The 18,393-nt window shown below is 49.1% G+C and overlaps 1 protein-coding gene across 4 annotated transcripts in view; it reads left to right on the top strand.

The window, feature by feature from the left end:
- BCAR3 (BCAR3 adaptor protein, NSP family member) overlaps positions 1-18,393 on the top strand; it is a 123,705-nt gene that overhangs the window by 18,789 nt on the left and 86,523 nt on the right. The window contains exon 1 of one of the 4 annotated variants that reach the window (XM_045028862.1): positions 11,289-11,819. The exons of 2 other annotated variants lie outside the window; for them this stretch is intronic. The gene's annotated coding sequence lies outside the window, so the exon portion shown is untranslated. Of the gene's footprint in view, positions 1-11,288; positions 11,820-12,355; positions 12,613-18,393 lie in introns of those variants that run through there. One more of the 4 variants, XM_045028863.1, reaches the window with a different exon arrangement.

Genomic DNA, 18,393 nt, shown 5'->3' with positions numbered 1-18,393 from the left:
CTGTGTTATCCTCAGGAGAGTGATATCATTCATGGTAACCTGGTTGAAATTCAGGAATTTAAGTAAGGGGACAGAGATGGCCATTCCTACTGGGCTGTTTGCCTGTTGCTTAAAAGAAATCCTTCCCTGCAGGTAGCCAAGCGGGGGGAAGGAGGGGGGCGATTGGCGCTGAGCTTTTCCGCGTTTGGCTAGCAGGGATCTTCCCTGCTACCAGCCACGCGGTTGGGGGGGGGGAAAGGGGGGTGTTTAGCAGTGATCTTTCATGATACCAGCCACGGGGTGGTTTCTGCTGCTGCACGTTAACAGGAAAGAAGCAGCACTCAACGGGCTTTGCTTGCTATTTGGGAAAGGAGGGCGCTGGATAGATGAAGGCTGCAGAAGACAAAAGACAATGGCTTACAATGGCCGCATGCAAGCCGAATTCTGCTGCCCGGACCTGCATCTGTGATCTGTAACACCAAAGCCGCATGCACTCAATATTAAGATGCAAAATGCGACCTTGTAGTGAAAACACATGTGCTATGTAAGGTGAATAGTGTTGTTCACCATGAAAGAGTATGACCATTGTTCTCTAAAATGTATCTTTTTAAATACTTCTCTCCCTTTTTTCCCTCCCTCATGCAGCTGCAAATTTTTCAAGCCTCCCTACTCTGTCCTGAAGGCTATCTCAGATAAGGTGGCGGGAAAAAAAGACGCGAGAAGAAATGTTTTCGGAAATCATGGAAGTGACCCACAATGAAAGAGCTCATTTGAATGAGTGGAAGGATGTGGTAGCAAAGTACAGGAAAGATACCAGTGACCGTGAGGACAGGAGGGACCAACGTGAGGACAGGAGAGACGCTCGAGATGAGAGGAGAGATGCTCGAGATGAGAGGTGGCGGCAGGAAGATCAGGGGTGTCGGGATGCAACTCTGGGGCTGCTGCGTGATCAAACTGACATGCTCCGGCGTATGGTGGAGCTTCAGGAACAGCAGCAGGATCACAGAGTGCCACTGCAGCCCCTGTATAACCACCCTCACCATGTTCCTTAGCCTCCTCACCCACCAGACGAGTAAGAACTCGTGGGGGTAGGCTCCATGCACCCACCCACTCCACCCCAGTGGACAGCCCAACCAAAAGGCTCTCATTATTATGAAAAAATTTTAGTGGCCTTTTCCTTCCCTACTATCCTTCTCCCAAACCCCACCCGGGCTACCTTGTCAGTTCTCTCCCTCTTTTTATAATTAAGTAATAAAGAATACATGATTTTTAAATGAGAGTGACTTTATTTCCTTAGAAAGCAAGCTGTGATCGAAGGGGTGGGTGGGTGGCTTACAGGGAATGAGTCAATCAAGGGGCGGGGGTTTCATCAAGGAGAAACAAACACAACAGTCAGACTGTACCCTGGCCAGTGATGAAACTGGTTTTCAAAGCTTCTCTAATGCGCACCGCTTCCTGGTGTGCTCTTCTAATCGCCCTGGTGTCTGGCTGTGCATAATCAGCGGCCAGGTGATTTGCCTCAGCCTCCCACCCCGCCATAAAGGTCTCCCTCTTACTCTCACAGAGATTGTGGAGCACACAGCAAGGAGCAATAACAATGGGGACATTGGTTTGGCTGAGGTCTGAGCGAGTCAGTAATGTGCACCAGCGCGCCTTTAAACGGCCAAATGCACATTCTACCACCATTTTGCACTTGCTCAGCCTGTAGTTGAACAGCTCCTGACTACTGTCCAGGCTGCCTGTGTATGGCTTCATGAGCCATGGCATAAAGGGGTAGGCTGGGTCCCCCAGGATAACGACAGGCATTTCAACATTCCCAACTGTTATTTTCTGGTTTGGGAAGTAATTCCCTTGTTGCAGCCGTTTAAATAGAGTAGTGTTCCTGAAGACGCGAGCGTCATGAACCCTTCCCGGTCATCCCACGTGGATGTTGGTTAAACGTCCCTTGTGATCCACCAGTGCTTGCAGCACCATGGAAAAGTACCCCTGGTAGTTTATGGGTTCCATCTATCGCCCCACCACAGTTAGGGAATCCCATTGCAGCAAAGCCATCCACTATGACCTGCACATTTCCCAGAGTCACAACCTTTCGTAGCAGCAGCTTAGTGATTGCTATGGCTACTTGCATCACAGCAGCCCCCACAGTAGATTTGCCCACTCCAAATTGATTCCCGACTGACCGGTAGCTGTCTGGCGTTGCAAGCTTCCAGAGGGCTATTGCCACTCGCTTCTCAACTGTGAGGGCTGTTCTCATCTTTGTATTCTGGCGCTTCAGGGCAGGGGAAAGCAAGTCACAAAGTTCCATGAAAGTGTCCTTACACATGTGAAAGTTTTGCAGCCACTGGGAATCGTCCCACACCTGCAACACTATGCAGGGCTGCCCGGGGGGGGGCAAGTGGGGCAGTTTGCCCCAGGCCCCAGGTCTTGCAGGGGCCCCCACAACAGGAGAGCAGCTAAGGAGGGAACTGGGGGGGCCGCCGCTCCCCCACTGAGCACATTCCCCTAAAGTGGCCTTAGCGGGAATTTGTAAGAAGGTAGAAAGGTCCGGAATTCCCTCCCCCCCACGCAGAGGGCGGCACTGCTGATTGGCTGCCGGGGCCTATTGAGCCGCTCCCATGGGGCCTCCAGCAGCCAGACCCCGCCCCCTCGCGCTGCCTCAGCACCTTGCGGAGGAGGGGCTGTGTGCTGGCAGCGTGATTAACTTGGGCTCCAGAGGCAGCCAGGGGCTGGAGCTGCGTGGTGGTAAGAGGGGTCCCAGGGGCAGTCAGGGAGCAGGGGGCGGGTTGGATGGTTCGGGTGGGGAGAGGGGCTGGGGCAGTCAGGGAGCAAGGGGAGTTAGATGGGAGGAAGTCTGGGCCTCTTTCCAACAGCAAAACACAAGCATAGAAAAGCAGCCTTCAGTGGGAAGTACTATCAGCTGGCCCGGGCAGCCTGCCCGGCCCCCAGCCTGCTTGCCTGAGCTGTATTATTAATGCATTTTAGTTGGAAGATGCAGCCTGAGTGATTTAAAGGCCCCGAAGGCATAGGCGGCAGGTTATATATGTTTGCGGTGCTCGAGCACCAGGAATATTCAGGGCTGGGGGCCCTGCTCCAGCAATATTTGGACCTGGGTCTCTCCCCCGGCCCTGCCTGGATCGGGCCCTGGCCCCGGCCCCCGCCCCCGTGGGTCTCTCCCCCCCACCCCGCCACGTCCCTGCCTGACAGAAAGCAGCACGGCACCTCTCCCCTGCCTGCTTCTGCTGCCGGAGTGGAATGGCTCCCGGCAGAACTGCTGTCTTCCATCCCCTACTGGCAGGGCAGGCTTAGCCCTTCGGCTTAGCCCTTCGGCCCTAGCCCTGAGCCTCTCCAACGCCCCAAACCCTTCATCTCCCCACACCCTAATCCTCTGCCTCAGCCCTGAACCCCGCCACATCATGAATCCCTCATCCTCAGCCCCACAGCCCTCACCCCACACCTCAACCCTCTGCCTCAGCCCTGAGCCCCCTCGCATCATGAACCCCTCATCCTCAGCCCCAACCCTCATCCCTCTGCACTCTAATCCTCTGCTCCAGTCCTGAGCCCCCTCCTGCATCATGAATCCCTCATCCTCAGTCCCACAGCCCTCACCCCTGCATTCCCTCCTATCCCCAAACTCCCTCCAAGAGCATGCACCCCCTCCCAGAGCGTGCACCACCTCCGCTTTCCCACACACCCCTTCCCACCCTCAAATTCCCTCCCAGAGCCTGCACCCCTCACCCCTTCCAACACCCCCACCCCCAGCCCAGAGCCTGCACCCAAACTCCGTCCCAAAGCCTGCACCCCTCACCCCCTCCTGCACACCCACCCCTTGCCCCAGCCCGGAGCCTGCACCCAGCACCCAAACTCCATCCCAAAGCCTGCACCCTGCACCCCTCCTGCACCCTAATCCCCAGCCCAGGACCTGCACCCCAGACCTTCCCCCCCAACCCCCTCCCAGACCCTTAGGCAGGTGGGGGCGGAGTTGGAGGGGCAGGTTCTGGGCACCACCAAAATTTCTACAAACTTGCCACCCATGCCTGAAGGCTGCTGAAAGAGCTGGGAAAGTTGCAAGCTTTCTCTGCTGGGCTTTTCATCTGGGTCATACAATGCAAACCTGCTTGAGGCACTGCACAAGAGATTTGTATTGAGGAAGGCCATGCATCTCACAGCTTAAGCTCTTCTAAGCTTGCAGCCATGGCAAAGGATTTGGGAGCAGTTAACAATTCTGTGTGGTTAAGAGATTTTTCATTTCCTGGGCCCTGCTACCCAATGCCCAGGGCCCCACAGGGGATACTGAGGCCATGGCTACACTTGCAAATTTGCAGCGCTTCAGCAGGATGTGAAAACACACCCTCTCCAGCGCTGAAAATTGCGGCGCTGCAAAGCGCCAGTGTGGTCAAAGCCCCAGCGCTGGGAGCGCGGCTCCCAGCGCTGTACGTTATTCCCCACAGGGAGGTGGAGTACGGACAGCGCTTTGACTACACTTAGCGCTTCAAAGCGCTGCTGCCACAGCAGCGCTTTGAAGTGCAAGTGTAGCCATAGCCTCAGTGAGTAGCCCGGCTTGTCCTCTGCAATCCCTTCCCTGCTTCTTTCCCTTGTGTTTGCAAGGGTCTCATTAACATGCTGCATCCGAACGCCCCTCCCCCAGGCGTTCCCTCCAGAGACACAGCCTCCTGGCTTCTCCTCCTGCCTCACTTTCTTCTTCTCTCCCTGTCTGTGGTTTTTCTCCATGCCCCGTCCCTTGTCTGTGCTCCCTCTCCACCCCATGCACTGTATTAAGCACGTCTCTGCCTCTCTTGTTTATAGGCTCTGTGCTGGGATGGTAGAGGCAGAGCTATTGTTGTGTTCTCTGCTAGGTCTGTTTGGATCAGACTCTAAAATCAAACGCTCCCTTTGCTAGCAGTATCCCTCCGCCTGCTCGCAAAGGCTTCTGGCTAAACATTAAATCCAGGTGCTAGGGCAGAAGCAGCTACCCATGTACCCTCAATGGCAGGAGCTGTGCGTGGTCCCTCGGCCCCCCCCCCACACTTTGGATTAAGGGATGTGTCGGTGTATATTGGGGGTCTTGTCAGGGGGCAGGGAGGGGTTTGATGGGGCGTGGGAGTCCTGGCAGTCTGTCTAGGGCAGGGGTCTCAAACATGCGGCCCGCGGAGCTCTTCCCTGCGGCCCGCGGAGCTCCCCAGGGCCGCCCAGAGGGGGGGGCAAAGGGGGCAATTTGCCCCGGGCCCCCAAGAGAAAAGCGGAGGCTCCCGCCTCCGCTCCTCTCCTGGAGCTCCGTCCGAGCGCCTGAGCCGGCCCCAGCGGCTCCCGCTTTCCCCCCCCCCCTTACCCGAGCGCGTCTCCGTCCGAGCGCCTGAGCCCCGCCCCGCTCCGAGCCGCGTGGGGAGGGGGCGGGGCTGGGAGCTCTGGGCTGAGCGCTGCGCTCGGCGTGGAGCTCACAGCCCTGCCCCCTCACCACGCGGCTCTGAGCGGGACGGAGCTCAGGCCTCGCCGGAGACGCGCTCGGGTAAGGGGGGGGGGAGCGGGAGCCGCCGGGGCCGGGGGGGGAAGCGGGAGCCGCCGGGGCCGGGGCCGGGCCGGGGGGTGGGGGAAGGGAAGCGAGACCCGCCGGGCCGGGCCGGGGGGTGGGGGAGGGAAGCGGGACCCGCCGGGGCCGGGCCGGGGGGAGGGAAGCGGGACCCGCCGGGGCCGGGCCGGGGGGAGGGAAGCGGGACCCGCCGGGGCCGGGGCCGGGCCGGGGGGGGGGGAAGGGAAGCGGGACACACCGGGGCCGGGGGGGGGGAAGGGAAGCGGGACCCGCCGGGGCCGGGGCCGGGCCGGGTGGGGGGGAAGGGAAGCGAGACCCACCGGGGCCGGGCCGGGGGGTGGGGGAGGGAAGCGAGACCCGCCGGGCCGGGCCGGGGGTGGGGGGAAGGGAAGCGAGACCCGCCGGGCCGGGCCGGGGGTGGGGAAGGGAAGCGAGACCCGCCGGGCCGGGGGTGGGGAAGGGAAGCGAGACCCGCCGGGGCCGGGCCGGGGGGTGGGGGAGGGAAGCGGGACCGGCCGGGGCCGGGGTGGGAAGCAGGACCGGCCGGGGTGGGGAAAAGAGGGACCCGCCGCCGCCGAAGCGCAGCCCGGTCTTCGGCGGTGGGGGGCCCCTTCTGTTCCGGGACCCGCCGCCTAAGTGCCCCGCCGCCAAGCCACCAAACAGCTGTTGGTGGCGCTTAGCACTTTCCAGGAGGGAGGGGGGAGGAGCGGGGAGCCGCGCACTTAGGGGAGGAGGTGGAGAAGAGACAGGGCAGGGGCGGGGCCTCATGGAAGGGGTGGATTGGGGGTGGGGCCAGGGGCAGCAAGGGGGCGTGTCAGTGATGCGGCCCTCGGGCCAATGCACTAGTCCTCATGCGGCCCTCGGGGTCATTTGAGTTTGAGACCCCTGGTCTAGGGGCAGGGGTGTGGATAAGGGTCAGGGCAGTCAGGGGACAGCTAGGAGATAGTGTCCTAGGGGAGCAGTTAGGGACAGGGGTCCCAGGAGGGGGCAGTTACGGGACAAGGAGTGGGGGGATGTTGGGGGTTCTGAGGGGGGCAAGAAGTGGGAGGGAGTGGATGTAATTAGTAATTTGATATGTTGAGTGGCGCTTTTTTTTATGTGTTCGCTGCCCCTGATGTTAGAACCTGCCTATGCCACTGCCCACAAGATTATAGAATTCTATAGTATTACAACTTTTTTTTATGGAAGGGGCCCCCAAAATTGCTTTGCCCCAGGCCCCCTGAATCCTCTGGGCGGCCCTGACACTATGCGGTCCCACCAGTCTGTGCTTGTTTCCCAAAATCGGCATTCAATGGCTAGAACCTGCCCCATTACCAGCAGGATCTCCAAAGCGCAGGGGCCCGCAGTTTGACAGCATTCTGTGTCCATGTCCTCATCACTCTCGTCACTGCTCTGCCGTAGCCGCCGCCGCCACCTCCTTGCCTGGCTTTGCAGGTCCCGGTTCAGCACTGACTGCACGAGGTGTTTAAAACGTCCATGATTGCTGTCTTGAGCTCAGCAGGGTCCATGCTTGCCGTGGAATGGCGTCTGCACAGTTCACCCAGGAAAAAAGGCGCAAAACGGTTGGCTGCTGCTGCTTTCACGGAGGGAGGGGTGAGGCTGTACCCAGAAGCACCAGCGGCAATGTTTTTTGCCCCATCAGGCACTGGGATCTCAACCCAGCATTCCAATGGGCGGGGGAGACTGTGGGAACTATGGGATAGCTACCCACACTGCAACGCTCAGGAAATCGACGCTGGCCTCGGTACATGGACGCACACCGCCGAATTAATGTGCTTAGTGTGGCCGCGTGCACTCGACTTTATACAATCTGTTTTAAAAAACCGGTTTCTGTAAAATCAGAATAATCCCGTAATGTAGACATACCCTTAGTCTAGCGCACTTGTTTTAGAGATGCGGTCCTGGGTTGTGATGTTCTGATCAAAAGTTGGACCAAGGTCTGAACTTACCAAAAGTTCAGGAGGAAGGTGGGCAGGACTGAATCAGGTGTCTCAACTCAGGTCCATCTCTAATTTCTTCTTTTATAAAGGCAGTTGTATGGCCAGTAAATAGCAGTTGCTTTATTTTGATTTTTAAGCTATTCATCCAACACTAGCAGAAGCCTGACAGAAAAGATATGGCCCTTAGCAGCAAAACCTTCTGGCTGCTGCTATTGTATATTATGCATTGTATTAATAGAATATAGGGTAGAGGCCACGTACATTTCTTTCCAGTACCAGATCAGACCACTGCTCCATCGACTCTTGTATCTTGCCTCTGGCAGCAACCACTACCTGATGCTTTATCAGAAGGAGAATTTCTCCATAATGCATATGGCCTATTGTGCAGTAAGGGGAGGGGATCCTTCCAGTGCCTTTTGGAGCCACTCAGTTTACATTTTGAAGATTAGATTTGATGAGTGTTAGATCAGGTTAGGAGCACTACACTGTATGCTGCTAAAATGTAAAGGGAAACCATCAATTTTTTAAAAAATGATACTGTCCATACCCTTTTATTACCTATTACAAACTACACCTCAAGAGAGAAATTGCTTTTCCCCCCAGTCTATTTACTTTGTGCATTTAAAGAACACTGTGTATACTCAGTTTCACAGTTTTACCTGTTCTCTGTGTCTGTGTTTTCCACAGTGGAAGGGGAGGGGAAGTGTTGTTGTTTTAAACAGGAAAATGTGATTTGTAAAGCTATCACAATTGGCCAGGGGACTGAAGGGTAAGTGTTGTACTTGGTACATTTAACTCATTTTGAGAAATAAACTAGATCCCTTTAATGAAACCTCTGCTGAAGGATCTTTGTTCCCCATAGCTTGTCTGTGGGGTAGCTTCTTTAATTTTTGTTCTTTAGGATTTATTTGAAAATTTTACCATAAAATGAGAAAATGAAACTACAGTTTGAAAATAACCTCAGCAGCCTGAGCTGACAAAAAACAAACAAACAAATACCAACAACTCCTACAGACAGAAATTGAGTCTGCTCTTAGAACACTGTGCAGAGGTATAAACTGCACTGAGGTCCTGAAGGTGATTCCCACCTATGTGCTATCTCTCAGCACAGGTACCTGATCTGATCTTAACTCTTCTGTAACCCATTCAGTGCCCTATCTTCCCTTATTTCCAGCTTGGGGGGGCTTGGCTACTCCTTTCCCATCACAAATATTCCTGACCCTCTCCTCTTCTCCGGAGGAATTCTACTCCCCACTCCCATAGCAAAGCCCCCTTTCCTGACTTCCACTCAGCTCTCAGGTTGTCCTGCTATTGTTCTTTCTTCAGAAGAGTACTCAGTCCCAGCCTCCTCCTTTATCTCCCCATCCCTAAAGCACTTGTTCTCAGTTAAAGGTTCTTGATGGGCATAGGCTCCATCTATGCTCCAGATTCAGGTCCATGTTTTATTACTATCTTGACAAGTTTCACTTTGGATTTCATTCTGTTGTGAAGTGATTTAAATGTAACATTTCATCCAATTTTAGATAGGTCTGATTGAAGACAGATAAATACTCAGGATAATGCATAAAAATAAGCTTCAAGAGAGAGGTTATTCTGAGTGCCTGGCAGAAATTAAATCCACTATCCAGGGATTTCACGTTCACCACCTATACATTATGGCTAAGGCTATGTTTTAGTCATGGGTATTTTTAGTAAAAGTCCTGGACAGATCACAGGCAGCAAACAAAAATTCATGGCCCATGACCTGTCCATGACTTCTACAATATACCCCTGACTAAATCTTGGAGGGGGTTCTGGATTGTTCTGGATAACTGGAGACAGCACAAAGGATCAGCATCTAACAAAGGAGAAAAAGAGAGAGATTGAATTGGAAAAGTGAAGGGATCCAATATGGAATGTGAGCATATCTTTGAAAAAAGTAGCAGTCCCAGAAAGATCTTTCAGGATGAGGGCTGATGTACCTACCTCTGCATGTAAGCAATAATCCTCTGGTTAGGTCAGTGATAGATTTGAAGGTGACTGTAATAATTTATGAACACTATATGTTCTGTATGCTTGCCTGGTTGTTATAAGGGGTTTAATGTAATACATTAAGTTAATTCAAGAAGAGGCTGTTTGCACATAGGCAGGAAAATAGTATAATGACTTCACTGAGTTGTCTATCCACCAACACTTAAGGGACAGTGAAAGAGCCATTGGCTTTCAGGTTCCACCCCCAGACACACTGCTGAGCTCAGCTGGTGGGTTTTGGAGAGCAGGACAAAGAAGCTGCAGGAAACTGAGAACAGAAGCTTTTGGCTGGATTTAGAGAGAGGTCCTTAAGGCCAGCGAGAGAGAGAGAAAAGGGAACAGATTGAGATCCAGAGGTTAGGAGTCTGGGGGCCTGACAGACCTGCCGAGGGCCTTAGGTAAGAAAAGCAAGCATGCAGACCCCTTGTTATAAAAATCCCCTTTATCTTGTTTGCTTTGTTCTGTGGCTAAATAAATAGTAGTTTGGGTCTTCATAGTTTATAAGCTCCTGAAGGGAAGAACCACAGGTACTGAATCCAGTCAGACCTGCTGGTTAGCATGGTTGATACACAGGGTTCTGTAGTTTAGGTCCTGGTCTGACAGTGGGAGAATTGCATGATTTCATCAGGGGAAAGGCAAAGGCATGTACTCAGAGACCAGAAGGGCAGCTAGCCCTGTAAGTATGACATTAGCAACAGTCAGGTTTGAACCCAAGACCTCTGGGTCCTAAGCAAAGGCTACAGACACTTGAGCTAATGCTGATAGCAGAGTGTAGTTAGCACGTGGCTATTCTCTATGGATCAGCCCCTTCCACTGGGAAATGTCTGCCCCAAATGTGACAAAATCTGTGGACCCTGGATCAGCTAAGCTTCATTAGCCACCTGCGGATCCACCAGGGATAACTGGCTATCATTTTATGGAAGACAATCATCCTCAAGCTCCAGGGGATTTCCGACAAGTCACAAAGGAGACAGGCACACTTGGCCTGAATGTTACATCTAGAGGTGAGAAGGCAATTCACAGGCAATCCCTGGGGTGGGAGGCATGTGGGCTCATGTACCCTCCACCCCAGATTTTTGGTTGCACCCCCCCAAACTCAGACAGGCTGGGTGGCTTGCTGAAGTGAGTCAGGGGTGGAGGTGGCACTCCCTCCCTGAACCCCTCCACATGGGGCTGGTCTGAGCCACCTGGTGTCACCACTCACCCCTAGGGTGGCATGCCCTACAGTTTGAAAACCGCTGTGAGGTGGTCACGTGCCTCCCAGAACCTTTACACTGCCCTCCCCCACTGTGAACAGTTACGTGGTGCCCCTGGAAGGCGTGTTGCTGTGTTATGAACAGGCTAGCACTGGTAGTGAACAACAGGAGGGGGCTGCAGTGATCAAGGCATGAAATCAGTGATGCAGCAGAGTGAGAGTTAAGATAGTGGTAGCTTCAGGTGATGTTGCAGATGTGGTGGTAGGTGAACTCTGAGAATGGTGCAAGGTGCAAAGGAATTCCCTCGCATGAGGAGGACACATCTGAGTATAAACAAGAAGTAAAAGCGATGCTAGCTTGAGAGAGGAGATGGATGAGCTGGGTATATGTACCAGTCCACATGCAGTGCATTGCATTGGCACGATAGAGAGAAGGGACACAACATTTCTGTCTACTTGGGGCAGCCTGATCTCTACATATGTTGCTTTTCTCACTGTAAATGAGCCCTTGTTAATTCATTGAGGGAAAGAGCTGTTTGTTTATTGCACCCAACACCTGCTGTTTTAATTGGTCACGACCATTTACAGGTAGGTGGGCTTTTGTCTCAGTCAATACACTTTACACTGCAAACTAGTTGCACCCATGACTAGATGTGAGCAATAATAGCTCCTAATATAATTACATTATCTGGGAGTGAAGTGACAGTAGCCGTCTGGATTGCCCATGAAAGGTTGTACATGGAAGTGATAAATCATCACTTCAGTGGTATCTTACAGGGAGAAGTTAAAGTTCTCAAATCCATGGAAAAGGGCAACGGGAGGTCACCGCATGTAACTAGCATTTATGTAGGGGGTTCAGCGAGATTCAGCCTGAATAGTCTACCAAGGGGTGTGGCTGGAAAGCAGTAAATCACCGCTTGAGTGCTGGCTTGTGCGTCTCTCAGAACTGTGTCTGCAGCTGCTGAGCTGTTGCACGCAGTATACAGAGCTCTAGGCTGCTCAATTAGAACTTCAAAAGACTAGAAGAATTCTCTTCAATCGACGTGGTTCTGGTTTAGCTGTGAGATCTGACTAAGAGCTGCCAGTGTCTGTCTGCCTTCCCGAACCGATCTGGCTCCGAAATGAAGGATATGCTGCACTGATCTGAAAGTGTTTGAGGCGCTTCAGAGAGGTAAGTGGCTTCCTATTACTTGTCTAACTTCAGCTTATGCAAAGAGACAAGTCACTGAACCAGAAGCCTTTAAAGATTTTACATCGCTGTTTTTCTCTGTATTTTGGTATCCTTGTAATGATACAATGATTCGACCGGGGTGCTTTTAGGAGACTTTAATGTGGAGATCTTTGGTCTATATAATGAACAGCCATTAACTAAATGAAAAGTGTTACCATGGTAATAGTGATGCACTGGAATTTGCCCATAAATATCCCAACTAATTTACTTTGGACAGACGGAGCTGGCGTTTGCACTTGTATATACAGATGATCAGTGCGCTTTGTTAAAAATATGCTGGGTTTGTATGTGTGTGTAAAAATAACATGTATTTGTTCTAATAGTTTGATGTGGTGGTCCTTGTTTACAATGTGTTACCCTGATTACTGCATCAAAGGGGGCTCAGCTGCTTTGGAAATTAATTGAATGGGGCTCAGCTGGAGGTAGAACATTTCGAGGAGACAAACTTTTCAACTAATCTCTTCGAAAGCTAGCAAAGAAAGAGAAGTAGCCTGCCATGTAACTGTGTTGACAACATTGTTCTTTTTCTTGGATGACGAATGAATAGCTGGTTGTATTTGTCTCCCAGGGGGAGGGGAGAAAAGAGAAGAGCTCACATCTGACTCATCTAAACTATTTGGTAGCTCTGAACTAAATCTGGCCTCGATTTTAGGCGTTTAGAGCTTTGCAGTGTGTAGAGATTTCGGAGTTTAGAGATGGGCTCTGTGGAAACTGCTTCAGTACACAAAGATAGGTAAATGATGACTATTATTTTAAAAGTCAAAAGCAGCTGGTGCGTTCAGGCTCGTGTTCCACACAGCAGCCAAAGGAAAGATACAATGTTGAGTGTCAAGTCACAAATGATGAGATCTGTTATTGATTACATAATTTTGCTTTGTTTGAGGAGCACATACTAAGATGCTGCTGCTTGTCCTAATCTTCTGTTACCGTTTTTTACATAAATCCATTAGTAGTACAAGATAGACGAGTTGTATGTTTACTATTGGAAAGAACTCTGAAATAGTTCATGTGGATGTGCCTGGTAACTCGGAGAAATGGTGGGACTAGAACAGCATGATAACATGCCAAAAACAGAGGTGGTCTTGTCAGTTTGTCTGTCTCTGTCTGCACAGAGGGGAAACAGCATAGGTGGGGGAACTAGGGGTGCTGGCCTGGCACACCCCCTGGCTTAAAGTGGTCTCCATCATCTACAGAGTTTATAGTTTACTCCTGATGCTTTCTGTGCCTAAAAATTATATGCACAATATTTTAAAATTCTGCAAGTTTTATTTGTCAATAAATACATGCAGAGGCTCCAGCATGGCAGTGGGGAGCACAGGCCACTGGCTTGCTGAAGGTGGGGGATCACCCTGCAGCCCCCTCCCCACCCAGGACACAGACTCAGTGGTGAGACTGGACCTGACCCTGACACAGCACAAGGCCTGGACCTGTCCCAGAAAAATCCTGGGACCTGCCTCTCCGCACCAGGTGCACTAGGGTGTGAGGCAGGCAGGCTCAACCAAACAGGAGCCAAGTGTGGGGGGATCTAGGTGTGGGTGAGAGGATTCTGTGTAGGATGATCTGGGTGCAGGCAGCTCTGGGGGGGTCTGGGATGTGTGTAGGGGGATCTGGATGCACAGAATCTTGTTGTGGGGGGTTTCAAGGTGTAAGGGTAATGGGACTCTGCAGGGGCTTCCAGGTGAAGGTGGTTGGGGCTCAGCGGGGGGGTCTGAGTCTGGGGGTCTCAGTGGGGGGAATGGGGTTTGGGGTGGGGATCTGGGTGGAGCTCATTGAGGGTCTGGATGTGGGGGCTTGGGGTTGTGCTCTTCAGGGTGGGGGTTTGAGTGCAGGGAGCTCAGTGGGGGGTGGTCTGAGTGCAGGGGTGGAGGTCCAGAGGCAGGGGGTTTGGGTGCAGGGGGCTTCAGAAGCAGGGGTTGAGATTCTGGAAGTACCCAGTGAAACTTGTCAGGGGTGTCTGGGTATGGTGGGAGGTCCATATGCATGGGGGTTGGGTGGAAAGAGGAGCAGCTCCCTGTACAGTGAACCCTCCCCGGCACAACAGAGGAGAAATGAGGACAGGAAGCAGGGGAGGATACTGAGCTTCCTGAAGCTAGGGGAGGTTTCTGGGGGTGGATTTGACACAGCCCCAGACACTCCTTGCAGGGGAAGAGGAAGCCCTGTCCTGTCCTGCCTTCAGCCCAGCCATGACTAGCAGCTGATCCTGGCTCAGGATAGGAGCCACTGGCTCCTGAGTGTCCCCAGCCTTGTGGTGATTTACCTCTTCACTGGCTGCTCCAGGTGCCTGAAACGATGTACCTGCTCTGCTAGGGAGTAGTGCATGACTGCTCTTGCAGATTCCCTTTGCTGTCAGAAAGTCATTTTTCTGTGGGAAAGCAAAGAAATCTGCAGGGGACATGAATTCTGCACACATGCAGTGGCACAGAATTCCCCCAGGAGTAACAGTTTGGTTCAATGACTCTGAGTACCCCCACTATGCAAATTGTTCCAGCACCCCTGGGAAACAGTGATTTTCATTTAAAGAGTTAGCTGAAAAATACTCTGATTTGACCACTATTTCATCTTCAGGAATGGAGAGAAGGAGGATCCATATATATATATATATATATATATATATCCCTAGTCAAGGGTGTTTGATTTTGAATGGCAGATCAGCCAATAATGAGCAGTTGCACTGTGTGGGTCTAATTTCATATTACCTTAACAGGGGTATGCAACATTTTCAGGGAATTGTATAGTATGATGAAAGGTCCAAATGATGAGATACTTACTCAGTTTTTACTGAGTCCTAGTGATATGAATAGTTAATGCTTAGCTTTTTTTATATAGCTTTCTTTCTTAATTCATAGATCTCAAGGCATTGTATAGATTGGGAAACTGAGAAACTGGTGAAGTGACATGTCCAAGACAAATAAGAACATGTCATGGCAGAGCTGGGGGAAAAAACCAAGTCTCCTGATTTAGGGAAATGGAAATCAGTGGGAATTTTTCCTGGTTAAGGACTTTGTACAAATTAAAGGCTTGACTTTATTGGATTTGAGGGCACTCAGCATCTTCTGAGAGATGGTCAGATTTTCAGAATCTTTCAGAATGAGCTGAATAAGGATCTCAGAATTTGGCTGAGAATTTTTTTAAAATGTTCATCACAGAAACGTTCATTATGATTTAGTAGAGGTTTTCTGCTTGACAAAATGCATTTTAAATTTTGAAGATTTTGATTTAAAACTATCTTGATCATATTACAATTTAAATGACTAACAATCCCAAAGAACACTTAAAATTGAAATATTAGAAATATTTATGCATACATTCATTTATTTAAAAAAAAACAAAATTTAGTTTGTGGCCAGTTATAAATCTAATGAAATGATGTGATAAAAAAGACTGATCTGAAATGTTTTTTACACACAGTGGGGGATTTGTTCAGTTAAACTTTTCTCAATAGCGAGTTAAAAATCTAGTATGAAATATAAGATGGCTACAGTTTTATTTTAATTTGAAACTGATATTGAGTAAACCCAAGTCATCCTGGTTTATATGCTTTCCACTGACTCAGAATAATGGTTATAAAAAACTGTTCAAATAGGTTGTGAGCTTATCATAATATAGGATAAGGATTAATCAACTTTTTTTTTTTTTTTTTTTTTAAATTGTGAGTACATTTGACCTCTTTTCAGGAGCTGTTTCAAAGCTCTAGTCTGTCTGTAATCTCATGTGTTTGATGCTTGGCAGACTCTGGCTTGTTACTGATAGAGGTTTAGATCCTTTGAACTCTTGCTTGTGCTCTCCCACACTCACCCCCTTTATCATATCAGGTTATGGATTCCCTGAACCTTTGTATTCTTTTCAAAGTCTTCAGGCCAGTTTGCCATGGAGGCTAGAGTACCAATGAATTTTATAATACCTGTATCAAAGGCTTGGTGTTATGCAGGATTTTTTTAATCCCAGATCATTTTATGCAAGCACCTGTTGGTACAATAATAGTTGTTTGATTTTTAACTATTTTATTGGCTACTTTACAGTAATGCAGAAAAATGTGTATTCCCTGATAGGGAGAAAATCAACATGACATCTATCCTTTTTTTTTTTAGTTCAAAATAGTTTTCAGCTACTACATCTATCCAAACCACCTGCCAACTTCTGTGGTTTTTTCAATCACATTTTTTTTTAAAATGTGTGGTTCTTCCCTCTTGATATGAAAAACCACCCACACCAGCAATAGGGAAAACTGAAGGCCTTGATCCTGCCATTGACTCTGCCAATTCAATTTCAGGATCAGGGCTTTGCTGACTATACATTGAAAATGGTGAAAGGGACTATACACAAAGTGCTTGAAAATGTGCAAAGTAAACAAACTGAAAAATATATATTTTTCTGTAATCTCTTTCAATTACAATATTCTTAGGGATTACTTGTAATAATAGTACTGTAAGTAAAATGTTTTCAAACAGGGTGAGTGTTTTTAAATTGACTGTGTCCCTTTAAATGTCTCAGAATAGTTTGTTTACTTGAATTGGATATGCACATATTACTCTGCTCCATCCCTCTTAGCTCCATTACTAGAGAGAGCAGTGAGAGACGGGGCAGAGGAAGGAGGTTAGTATCAGTGATGGTACAACCAAACCAAGACAGACATATATCCAAAGAGCCTGATACAAACCCCCCGCTGAAATCAATGGGCATCTTTCTGTATGATGAGCTTTGGAGCAGAACTAGAGTGTGATATGAATCAGTTTTCATAAATATTTAACAATGCACTAATCACTTAGCATTTTGAAAAGAGACAGTTTAAGACCCTGATCCAGAGTCCTTTGAAATAAGTGGAAAGACTCCCATTGACTTCATGGGATTTGAATCAGGCTGTAAATAGGGATTTCACAAATACAAAAGGGGCAGACAGGAGTGAATCTAATTTCTGTGGCCAAATGAGAGGTTTTCTCCTGGCCAGACTGTAGTTACAGTTTTCACCATTAGTTTTATTTTATTGTTCCTTCTCCAAAAGGACCACTTACTCTGTGAAGTAGCCTTCTGTGGGTGTCTGCTTCAGGAAGGCAGATTGAACCATAATGTTGACATTTTTATTCTTAAATCAGAGTCAAGATAGCTTTTTGAATACTCCATCTTAAGTATTTATAGGGCATATATTAAGTTGGTATCTGAGCAATGAGGTGAATAGAATCTTTCTGTTTTGGAATGCAGTATTGTTTGGTTTTGCCCAGCAGACAGATTCCTTCATCCTGTTTCCAATCCCCCTACAAAATTTCCCAATGTATCCACATTCATTAATGTACATGGTCACTTAAAGACCTCTTGGTCTGTGCTTTCTCTGTTTACAAGGTAATAAAAGGGTGGATGGGTCCCTTCAGAATCCATGAATGGAATCTGGAAAACATCTTGTCTATTAGCCGAGATCTGGATCTGGAGTCTTGATTCTTCTGTAGCTGACTAAGGCCAACTTGCTTCACAGATGGTCAAAAGCTGTCTTTATTCTGCTTATGGGGCTAGGAGGAATTAAGGGAGACAGAAATATTGTACTATAGATGAAAATGCAAAATTCCTACCCTAGATTTAGCATTATAGGAGACTGAATCAGTTTTTGTTCTGCCCTAAATAGACGCAAACTATACCATTTCCCAGGCTTTTACTCTAGTGTGACTGCATGTTAGCAAGCAGCAGTGTCCAGAACTGGGATTCCAGTCCCTTTTGTTCAGAAACCATCTAGTATGATGACCCATTGTGTCAGCTGTTGACTGAAGCTGTTTTGGCAGGCAGAGTGTTTTCTAATAATGAGTGCAGTTTTCTAGGATTGCATCTACAGTAAATTCAAGCATTCCTGCTTGGCTCATACACTGAAACAGCTGAAACATTCCAGGATCTCCAGCTGAAAAGGGGCTCATTCTTTGGAGCTTTGACATTCAGTAAACGGAAAATTTGGCAGATAATTTGGTTATTTGCATTACTGGGTTGTCCTGTTTTATTTATGTTGCTGAATCTTGACTTGCTTTTAGGAGTCCATCAAGGACTAGCAAGTCCTACTTCTGACCCTTGGTGAGGATGTTAGCAGGCATGATTATAGACAAATTGAGTAGACCTATTTTGAGGGGGGGAAATACTGTAATCAACTTTTTATGTATTAAAATTAAAGTATAGTTATATATATTTTGCAAGTGGGGAGATCATTTATCAAATGTGGAAGCAGGATGTTCATGTGTCTCATGTGAGGTCTCAAAACAGCACTTAAATTCTCATTTTGTATATCTAAGTGTGAATTTAAATATCTAAATGCTGGATTTGTATATCCCATCAATGTGTATGCATCTGAAAACTGGGCTTATGGTATAGCTCAGTGGTTCTCAAACTTTTGTACTGGTGACCCCTTTCACATAGCAAGCCTCTGAGTGCGACCCCCCCCTTAAATATATAAAAAAGTGTTTTTAATTTATAACACCATTATAAATGCTGGAGGCAAAGCGGAGTTTGGGGTAAAGGCTGACAGCTCGTGACCCCTCATGTAAGA

Source organism: Mauremys mutica, chromosome 8 (genome assembly GCF_020497125.1).
Source record: "Mauremys mutica isolate MM-2020 ecotype Southern chromosome 8, ASM2049712v1, whole genome shotgun sequence".
Lineage (NCBI taxonomy): Eukaryota > Metazoa > Chordata > Testudines > Geoemydidae > Mauremys > Mauremys mutica.
Note: the sequence above shows the minus strand (reverse complement) of the source record. Positions and strands in the feature narration are given on the sequence as shown.